Genomic DNA, 11,879 nt, shown 5'->3' with positions numbered 1-11,879 from the left:
GATGGCCAAAGGCCTAGCTGTTTCAGACATTTGGGATATTTGGATGGAAAATCGATTTCCCTCTCATTCTCTCTCCCCCACATCTTGCCCCATCACTTAGCCTTTCAGATAAATAAGTAAATACATAAACACGTAAATTTTTTCAGAAACTCCCTGTAGTGGGGACTAGATGCATGAGCATTCAGCCCCATGCAGAAACGAGTAATGTGGCTATTGCCGTGAAAACATTCAATTTAGATCAAATACATTTAAAAGTATGCCCACATGCAATGAAGAGACAGAACATGTCTGTGCTCATAATCTGGGTTAATTGTATAATAAGGCTCTTCTAGCAGTAGGCAACTGTATGAAATATTTCTCAAACCTCAAACTGCTCCTCAATCACAAAGGATTGCATAAAACTCTACATTCACATGAAAACAAATTAAACAGTAATCATGAACATTATGCTACACGATAGAGTAACAGGGAGTAGCCGCATGATGGGAAGTATCTGGAACACTCGTGTGACTGTGCTTCAGTCAATTGCCCTACACCATGAAGGCTTCTCTGCCCTCCAGGATATGTGGCAGCTGAATAATTCAGTTCCTCCCCTGGGATTCACTCACACAGCAGTGGGCTGTGGCCATACAAAGAACGGCCAGTTATGTAGAATAACAACCTCTGTGTGCTGCCACCTGCAATCCAGTGCTGGATTACATACAGCAATTAAGAAGAGGACTTGTCTGAGTGACCGCCATCTCCCTGTGCTTTCTGGCATAGCACTCTGGGTATGGCCCACGCTGGTTTCAGCCCAGCAGTGTATCTGTGTCCCAGAGATGCTGCTTCAAATGGTGGACTGGTCCCAGGAGCAGCAGAGGGGAGGTGACCACAGCTGACTTCCCTCTCGTTGTTGTGAAGGGTCAGTTACCCTGTCCTTTTAAAAACAAACACTCTGCAAATATCTACCCTGGGTTATGCACTGTGCTTGGCTGTGGATGGGCAGCAGGAAAGGACCACTCATGGTCCATCAGAATCTGCCTTGGAGTACACAGCCTGGAGCTTCTGCTGTCTGGATCATACCATATCACAAAATCCAAGAGGATGCTTTATAGCAGCTTTATATAGCTTCATAGCAGCTCTCCAGAAATACTTTTCAAATGAATAAAGGAATGAATACACAGGATCCTCAGGCATTATTTACTTCTAGTTAATTAAGTACTTAGATCAACTAACACCTCAGCTACAATCCCTAGAACCTTCGCCAAGGCAAACTCCGTACCAGACAACGTCCTGTCAGCACTGTCCACTGCCATTTTACATTTTTCCTGGCACTTGTTTCTTCCTGTTTTTGTTTAAGATATAGAAATAAAAGATATAAAAAGAAGACAAAGACTTCTGTCTAGTGGTGTTCTTCCCAAGTATCCGCTAGGCCAGAGCTGGCAGCCAGACGCTCAGTCCAGCTCTTCCACATGGGGGACAGGGACCCACTACTTGAAGCAGCATTGCTTGTTATATACCAATGTCTGTGTTAACAGGAAGCTGGAGTGAAACCCTAAGCCAGGAACTGAACCTGGCACTCTGAAGTGTGATGAGGACATCCAAGCTGACGCAGGGGTGGTGTCAAAGGAGTGCTGGGCACACGTATTTTACCAACGCGTTTAGCGAAAGAGGGAGAATGTAGCTGGAGGGCTGCTAGAGGCAGGTCTTTGCATCCCTACACTCGCCTGCACTCCCCCTAACTTGCATAATAGCCGGAAGCTTCCAAATGGTGAGCCTTCACTAAAAAGGGAATAGCAGGGGGTAATTTTCTGCCATGGGCAAGCTCAACATGACCGCTGAAGAAGTTCTCATCCTATTGTCCAATGGTTCTGCTTTCTTTGAGTTTTCCCACTGTGAGCCCAGTGAAGAACTCAGGACGAAGCCCCGAGGTGACTCCCCCATTGGTTAGAAAGAGTCAAGCAGAGAGAGCCTTCCTGCAGCACATCTGAATCTTCATCAGCAGGCAGAGTCAGCTGGTCTCCTTCAACTCAAGCCACAACAGAAAAAAAAATGCCTTGAAAGGTTTTTAATATTGAGAATCTGCTGTTGACAGCAGAATATGCAAGTGGAAGCAAAAAAAAAAAAGCCAAGAATTTGTGTATAGCACCACTTCTCAATGCCCTAATTCCCAAATACTATTATAACTTACACTTCTGTATGAAAGACAAAGCAAGCAAGTGTAGAAATCACAAACACAGATTTGGGAAGATTTATTCTGCAGATGTCTTAGCCAACATTCCACGTGGGACAGGACCCTGAAGCTGCAGTTGCACTGGGGAGGGGCGGCTGGGGGCACATTGCACTGCAGACCTGAAGCTGAGGACATGGAGCAGTCAGAGAAAACCCAAAGTCCCAGGTACACAGGACAGCAAGATCAGAGAAAGAGGAAAACACTAAACTCCAAAACAAATCCTATTCTCTTAAAACTGCCGAGGGCTGCTCATCGTACCATTCCTCATCCCTTTTCTTCCCCACCCAGCAGTGCTGAGGGTATCATCTGTCCTGACAGTGTGTGACAGGCCAGGACTGGCTGTGCCAGACACCAGCAGAAAGCTTAATCAAAGCCATCCCGGAGCTGGTTGGCAGCCATTCCCAGAAAGGCAGAACAAGTCGATCACTGTCTGCAGGCAGTTTCTACGAACGGCCAGAGAGTAAACGGTTCAGGCTTTGTGGGTCAAGAGGCAAAATTAAGGGTATTTGTTTTACAAAGTTTTTTACTTAAAAAAAAAAACTGTCTGTTACAAATAGAAGGAGAAATGGAAAGAAAAGAATTGGTTCATCTCCCTCATAGCTAAAGTTAGGAGAGAGAGTGGGCAAGCTGGAAACCAGAAACTCAATGTAGGTCCCCATCCATGGCAGCAATTCAACTACTTGAGCTATTATACTGCCTCCCGGGGTGTTTGTAAGAGGGAGCTGGCATCCCCAGTTAATGGCAGAACCACCTATTAAGTCCGGGCATTCTGATACGGAGCAAGCACTTCTGAAACAGCCTTTTTCAGGTTAACCCCTTTACAAAGCTTCAACTATAATATTAAACAGAAGTTGTTTGGTGACTTTTTGGTTTTGTTTTGTAGCACAGGTGTAACTAATGAGAAGAATGTAATTATTTTAAGGGGGAAAGGAACAGTATTTTACTTCATTGGAATTCAACTTAGTGGTTCCTAGTATGCAATCCATTGTAAAGGTTCATCTGTGAGATTCATTATTAGCTTATAGTCCTTCCAGAAACTAGTACCAAGTTGAGTTTGAATTTTGCCCTCTAGCTAGACCTGGGAACTTAGTAAAATGCAAATTGTAAGGCCCATTTCCAGACCTACTAAATTAGAAAATCTGAGGGCAGAACCAGTAACCTGTGTCTTCCCAATTTCTCCACCATTCTGGAGGATTTTGATGCCTGCTAAGAGTTCAGGACTACTGGTGTAGAATAAAAGATCAGAGTTGGCCTCACCCACCCTGGTAAGACCATGGCAATGGCCTCTCTTAAGGTGGCCTTCAGCTCACCCTTCCAGGACCATTGTTTTAGAGAGTCTTACAATAGCCTATTGGCTCTCAGGCAAACTCTTCAGCTGAGATCCACCCTGAGATTGCTACACAAAAAGGCACGTGCTCTTCTGGGAGCAGCTCAGAGCTGGGGAGGAGAAGTGAGGAAGGGGAGATAAGCCCTGAGCCACTTGGTTTTCAGCTGGGGGTCTAGAGACCATGGATGGAAGCCATGGCTTTTCGCCTTTACAACTGCGACCTCCCAGCGACCTCTGGCCGATGAAAAGTAAATGGACCTACAACACAGGTGCTGTTTCTTGATTGAACTGGTAGTCTCGGTGCTATGACCATCTTGAAGAATTTATAAATAACATTTCTGTGGCAAGCTAAGAAGTAAGAACTAGAGACCATTCCCTAGGTTAACGCCCACTGTGGCTCATCTGCTCTTTAAAGCTTTGCCTCAATTCCTCCATGTCTACAACAGAAATACTCCAGCCCCACTGACAGGGTTGTCTTGGAAATAAACTTCGGAACGTGAATGTTTCCAAAGGGCAAATGTTGGGAGTTAGGATTGGCTAACTCACCACGACCAGGTGATGTGTACGCTGACAAATAGAGAGCAGACTGTTTTCACGCACCATCTCGCCTACGGCCAGAAAGCCTACTTCCCCAATGCACCTGGCATCGTTTAGGTCTACTGACTTTTCTTGCTGAAAATTCAAATAGTTCTATTACATCCACTAGGCAGAAAAACTGCAAACATTTAAAATAGAGTCCCCATCAGCCTGACCCCCCCTCTACCCACTGCTTGAATTTCAGATGAGTTGAGTCATTTGGCCATTAGACAATGAAAATAAAGAGAAGGGAGGTGTGTCCAGAAGGGTGTTGGTGAGTGTCCTGGGAACAGTGTCCAAATGCTGCCTCTTAGTACGTTCAGTGAGGGGTAGGCATTGTGGTTTAGCACGCTAAGCTGCCACTTGGGATGCCTGTATCCTTTCTCAGCACCAGTATGAGCCTTGACACCTCAGCTTCTGATCCAGCTTCCTGCTGATGCATCGTGGAAAACAGCAGGTAACTGCCAGAGTTCTTGGGCCCCTGCCACCCACAGGGGAGACACAGATGGAGCTCTGGCCTCTCGACCCAGCTTGGCCCAGGCTTGACAGCTGTGGGCTCTTGCAAAGTGAACCAGAGGATAGATTTCTGTCTCTTTTTTTCTGTCTGTCTCTCTTTGTTTTCCCCCTCTGTTGCTCTGCCTTTCAAGTAGATGAAACTAAGTACATAAGTTTTAAGACATATCAGTTTGTTGATAAGAGTAGCTAGATGCCACTTAGGAAAGCCTGAAGAGCTGGGCATGGGAGTAGAAGTCCTCCCTTTTCTGTTTGGGGTTGATGGTGGGGAGCCAGGATGCTTGCAGATGTCAAAGCAGAACCCCGTGTTCCCCCACTTGTATAACGTAAGCCCAGGACAAGCAAGGAACTCTGTGCTTCTCCGAGGCCTCCTCCATCTCAGTCCAGCAAGCAGGGGCTTAGGGACCAGCTGGACCCCAGAACACTGGGCACAAACGAGAGACCCAAACACTCAAGGACGCTGCGGTGAAGGCACCCTTACAGGAGAATACAGCCTGAGACAGACACTCAGCTCTGCAGCTGCCTCAAAAATTAAACCAGAAAGAGGACAACTTGTCTTAACCAGCACTGAGATAGAAGGAAACAATAGGAAAAAGAAACCCCACTGACTTGACGAAAACAAAGCCAGGAAAATAATTCCATAGAATCAGCAGAATGATAAAATCATTGACTCCTTTTTTGAACATGAAAATCCATCGGATACATAGCTGAGCCTGTAACTGTCTCAAACATTTTCTATCAGTAGATGACACTGTGGATTGCTATTTGCTAATCCCACTTCATGTTGTGCTTGGTTCTGAGTTTGTTGTATCACTGGTGTCTGTTCTTCAATGATGGAACCACAAATCTGAAAAGAAAAAATTAAATATGACTCACTCTGGCCCCAAAAATAATCTCGTGTAGCTTTTAAGGGTTAATTAATTCAGATTCTGCTCAACCAAGTGCTAAATGGTTATGAGAGTCTCAAAGCCCTAAACTTCTGGTCAGCAGAATTGTTCCAGTCAACTACTGACCCATACATGATCACTTTGTCCTAAATTGCTTCTTCACCTGGTTTCTCCAGACCTAAATGCCTGCAGCAGGACAAGTAAGCTTTGCTTTCTCCCAGCTTCAACATAATGCAGAAGACGGGGGGTTCTTGTCCGGAATGTGTGCCAGTGGAAAAACACCAACACTTTGAGCTACAAGCAGCAAAGACTTTATTCCGGTTGTATAAGATAGGGGCAAGATTGTCTCAGAAACGAAAACCAGGTTCCCCAAGTAAAGAATTAAGTGTTTTGCATAACCAGTATGTTAAAAAAAAACAAAAAACAAGTTCTTAACCACAACCTATGATTTGCTCATTGACATTTCAATTTTAGTTTGTATACAGGACCGGCTGCTATATACCTTAAAATGGCTATAAGGTACCATTCAGCTGTCTCGTGTCTATTTCATTTTAGTATTTAGCCGCAAAACCATGTCAATTCCATAATGTTACAAATTGCTGTTAATGTTATATTGGGACTCTTAATTGATTGGGATGATATTCTACCAGCTCTAACTTTGGACCAGAAATGGTTTTCCCAAGAAACTGTTCAACCCATCTGGACAATAAGTAGCTGGACTCTATGTTTGGTATATGTTTGCAAGGAAAGAATCTTGATTGAATTTGAACTGTAATACTGCACCAAGGTGGAGGAATCCACCAGGGGGGAGGGGCGTGGGGAGGGGTGGGGGGATTCCCAGAGTTTATGAAACTGTCACATAATGCATAATAATTAATAAAAAAAAGTAAAAAAAAAGAATTAAGTGTTTCATAGAGTCAATTTTTCAAAGAATCACGCATATTCATTAATTTGGGAGAAATTTCTGGGAAGGGTTATGCATATTTAACAGGGGGTGGGCACAAGCTAAGTCATCCTGTAGGACCGTGTTCTCTTGGGGGTGGATATGTTACATCATAATGACGAGAGTTGGACAATCTGTCTCTAAAGGTGAAGATGAGGGCAGGATGGCTGCATGAGAGCAGCTGCCTCAAGCCAGCCACAGCTGGACCACTTCCTGATCAGCGTCAGGCCAAGCTGTGTCTTTGTCTGACCAGAGGCCGTGCGTCCATCTGCAAGAACACCTGCTTATTCTCACCAGTTTAGCCAAGATGAGCTATTTCATTGGGGGAGGAGGTAGCATTAGCTTCAGAATCCTTACATGACTTTCTTCAACAACAGGATGTTATCCGTCTCCATTTCTACTTCTGCAAGCGGACTGCTGTTTTGTATCCTGTAGTTAGCACCTGAGTTCCTTAATCAGATTTGCTTTATTAACACCTATTTTTTATGATGATTACAACATGTTATCTATGGTCACTTTAAAGATGGTTGACAAAGAAATGTACCCAAAGCAAAAAAAAAGGGGGGGGGAAATGCATTGCCTATGGGCAGAGACAAGTGAGCTCCTGGCTTATTTCTGCAGGTTTGTTTATACTGCCCTTGATCCTGCGCTCTCTGAACTGGAAAAGTAAAGTTATGAGAAGCCAGGGCTTGTCTGAGGCAACATCGCAGCATTTCTTTTCCGTTTTATTTGAGTTAAGGAATGCATTTGGAAATAAGTTCCAAAAACCCTGACCAACAATGGCTAGACTACATTGAGGGTATTATTTCCTAACAAGAAATGGGGACTAGGCTGCAACATCAACTCACAGACGGATTGGGGTTGAAAGCTCTTTCTCATGCTACTTCTACAAGCGAGTTAGATCTCAATACCCAGGCTATCTTTTTACTGAAAAATAAGAACATCTGCCTAAACCATCCTCTATGGATTCCTGCTGAAATCACAGAGACCAGGATGGAGACTACCCTGTACACCAGGAAAACAGGTGCTTTTATGCCTCCAGAGTAGTGGATATGGAGGGAAGATTGGGTAAGTAAAAACTTCTAGGAAGTCAAACAATAACATCTGTGGCACACCTCTGTCAATTTCCAAAATCATTCATTTGAACTATAATGCGTATCGACATGTATTCTGCAATGCTGATCTGTTTTCTTGCTGTATCATAAGCATTTTATGTCAACATTCCATGCAGCCAATCAACAGCAAGGTAACACAGACAAGGACAAAGCCACCCCCTGTCTGTTTCAGCCAGAAATAACCTACTTGAACTCAGCCACATTCATTAGTATGCGCACCCATTTGTAGACTATCCACAGCTGCTTTTGTAGTGGCAGCAGAGTGCAGTCTGCTGGTGAAGCCCACGTGACTAAGATTGCCATACTTCCTGTCTGATTGTCTACAAAGTCGCTCAACTCTACAGCAATACTGCCATCGTTAATGGGTGCTGATTGTCAGAGCATTGGATGGGTAGCCTAGGAAGGGTGCATGCTGTTCTCTACTTGTCAACAAGTTCCAGTTTTCATCGTTACAAAGAAAACAATGCAGAATGTCCATGTATGTAAATTTTTGAACATCTAATTATTCTCAAAGAGAAGAAGTAATATTGTCATTAAAATTGCATTTGCTAGAGCTTGACTTCTTGTGTTCAAAATCTGATCCTACCAATTTTTAACTATGTCATCTAGGGTAAGTTATTTAACCCCTGTGAAGCTATTTTTTCATAGGGAAAGCCTGCATCAGGACAGCTGCATTAATAGAAATATACTTCGGGCCTGGCGGCGTGGCCTAGCAGCCAAAGTTCTCGCCTTGAACGCCCCAGGAGCCCATGTGGACGCCGGTTCTGATCCCGGCAGCTCCCCTTCCCATCCAGCTCCCTGCTTGTGGCCTGGGAAAGCAGTCGAGGACGGCCCAAAGCTTTGGGACCTGCACCCGCGTGGGAGACCCGGAAGAGGTTCCTGGTTCCCGGCATCGGATCGGCGCGTACCGGCCCGTTGCGGCTCACTTGGGGAGTGAATCATCGGATGGAAGGTCTTCCTCTCTGTCTCTCCTCCTCTCTGTATGTCCGGCTTTCCAACAATAATAAATCTTTAAAAAAAATAGAAATATACTTCTTAGAAAAACTCCTGGCACATTAGAGTGGATTAGCTGTTATTGCCATGATTCTCGTTGCCTTTTGTCATTGCAATTATTAGTAGTAAGTTAAATTCCTATTTGTGGAATTAACAAAAATATAGATTTTAAAACTTGCTTTGCATAAAAATATATTTTTCCAATTTATAAGTAACAGTGAATATATAATATTTATTTATCTATTGGCAAGTCAGAATTATATGGAGAGAAGGAGTGGCAGAGAGAGAGGATCTTCCATTCACTGGTTCAATCCCCAAATGGTCACAAGGACCAACATTGCACCAGGGCTAAACCAGGAGCCGTGAGCTTCGCCCAGGTCTCCCACCTGGTGGCCAGGCCTAGGGACTTGGGCTATTTAATGCTGCCTTCCCAGGTGCATCAGCAGGGAGTGGATTGGAAGTAGAGCAGCTGGCACTAGAACCACCATGTGTATAAGGATGTCAGCACAGCAGTAACACGCTGCTTTGCAATTCTGGACCCAACGGTGAGTATTACCATCTAGCACAAAAGGTGGGTTTTTCAATTTACCTTTTTGCTGGATTTGTAATTTATCAAATCACTTTTCTTAATTTCTTATTCTTTTGTTAAGAATGAACAATTTTATATGCATTTTAAGTTGTTTTTTAAATTGTGTGTTTCTCTTTCTTTTAATTAAAATCTTTTTTTAGGTATTGGGAAAATTTCATTTGTTTAAAGAATATAAATTTATTTAAATTCAAATACTTACACTGAAATGTTTTAACTTTGTTAGACATTTGAATTTCCTTTTTGAAGATGTACCTTATTTAAAAGGCAGAATTACAGACAAAGGAAGGAGATAAGGAAAATGTCAGGAGCTCCATCTGGTTCTGGGATGTGGCTTGCAGGGTCCCAAATATTTGGGCCATCTTTCATTGTTTCCCAGGTTCATTAACAAGGTGCCAGATCAGAAGTAGAGCAACCAGAACCGGAATTGGTACCCAGGGCCACAGACGGTGGCTTAACTAGCAATGCTGCAACATTGCTTGCTGAATTTCCTTAAATTGCCTTAAAGATCATATTACCCTAAAAATATTAAACATTTATGTAGTTAAAAAAAAAAACATTTTCTGCATGACTTTGGCTTGACATCCTGGTTGGGAAATCTCATTATCCTGAAATTGAATGCATACCAACTCACACTTTCTTTATTTGTAATAGTTTGATTGTTTAATGTCCAAATACTTAACCTATCTAGAATTCCATTCTGGAGTATAGCTAAAAGAAGTGAGGACCCAACACAGTAGTCTAGTGGTTGAAGTCCTTGGCTTGCATGCACTAGGATTCCATATGGACGCTAATTCTAATCCTGGCAGTTCTGCGTCCATCCGGCTCCCTGCTTGTGGCCTGGGAAACCAGTTGAAGACAGCCCAAAGCTTTGGGGCCCTGCACCTGCGTGGGAGATGTGGAGGAAGCTTCTGGCTCCTGGCTTCAGATCGGCTCAGCTCCAGCTGTTGCAGTCACTTAGGGAGTGAATCAATGGATGGAAGGTCTTCCCCTCTGTATCTGCTCCTCTGTATATCTGACTTCCCAATAAAAAAATTTTTAAAAATCTTTTTAAAAAGTAGGGACATAATATTCGTTATAAAAAAATACTGGATAGTTGACCTAGTAAGATAGCTTTAGAAATGTGAGCTGCTGACAAAATTAATCACCTTTCATATGCTAAAGTCTTTCACTGGTTTGCCTACTGTTTATCTTAAAACTAATTATACTTAGTTATTATAATTTTAACCATATCTCTAATTATTAAAACCATATAATACGCTTCTGTCTTCACACTTTTTAATCAATTTTCATAACTTTTAAAAAATATAGATGCAAAGTGATAAAGAGTGTAGAGGCTTCACGTGCTACTCATCCAGTATTTCCTAGTAGTTGTGTCTTATGTAACTGTAGTCCAGTACCAAACAGGAAACTGACACCGGCACATTGTGTATGTAGAATTCTTTCGTCACAAGCCCAGATGTATGCAACTATCATTGAACTTAAGACTCAGAGCTATTCCAGCACAACAGTCTCTGTGCTCTTTATATGGCTCATCTTACTTTCTTTTCCACACTTCCCACACCTGTTCCCTTTGACCCACTCCACCGCTTAAAACCTGACAACCATTCATTTGTTCTTTCTCTTTAGAATTTAAAAAACACGCACAAAAAGAATGGTACAACACAAACCTTTTGAGAATGACATTTTTCATTCATCACTTGAGACCCATCCAGGTTTTGCTCATATCAACAGTTCCTTTGTGGTTTGTCTGTTAGGTTGTATTCCATTACTACAGCTTTTTCGGCCATGCCACCTAAAGAGAGACATTTTGACAATCGAGGGTTTTACATAGAAGGCGGCTATGTATAATAGTGCATGAGGATTTTTGGTGGGTAGATGCTTTCATTTCTCTGGGATAAATTCCCAAGAGTATGAATGTTGGCTTGTATGATAAGAATATGTTTAATTTTGTAATAAAAAAACTACCACATTGTGAGTGATTGCATCAATTGGGAGCAGCAACATATGTGATCGAGTTTCTTATCATCATTGCAAACATTGAGTATTAACACTATCTTAAAAACAACAGTTGTTCTAGTAAAACATTAGTAGTAGATCCTCATGTTCATATTTTTTGCACATTTGAAAGGCTAGTGATGCTTAATGCCCTTCTTTCATTAAGCTAACAGTTTAATATAAAAAATTCTTATAAAAATTCAATATATATTCTAGATCTGAGTCCTTTGAAAGATATGTGTTTTGTAAATATTTCCGTACTATAGTTTAGCTTTCCACCTAGTTTAACATGATCCTTTTATAGAAAAATCCTTTAATTTTTACAAAACTCAAACTACAGATTATTTTTCTCTCACATGTTCAATAAATCTTCACCAAGCCTCTTGGCCCCGCAGTTGTTTCCTAAACATTTTATGGTTGGTGGGCAGATGGGTCGTTTGTACACTTTTGCTTTAAAATCAGATCTCCCTCTAGTTAGTTCTTTAAGGTGTGAAGTTTGGGTCCAAGTTAGCTTATTGTCAAGACAGACTCTTGGGTTTTTATTCAACTACTTCTCTTATTCACACCATCTGTTGCAGAAACTCTGAGACTTTTTCCAAAGAAAATAATCAGTGCCCCATCTCTAACTTTGTTCCCCAATAAGTACCTTGGCTGTTCCTACCTCCCTGGTTTTCCACATAAGCTTTAGCACACTCACTTTCTATAGCTCCGGGGCCAACCAGCACCATC

This window comes from Ochotona princeps, chromosome 18 (genome assembly GCF_030435755.1).
Source record: "Ochotona princeps isolate mOchPri1 chromosome 18, mOchPri1.hap1, whole genome shotgun sequence".
Taxonomy (NCBI): Eukaryota; Metazoa; Chordata; class Mammalia; order Lagomorpha; family Ochotonidae; genus Ochotona; species Ochotona princeps.
The sequence above is the reverse complement of the archived record's forward strand: the minus strand, read 5'-3'. Positions refer to the sequence as shown.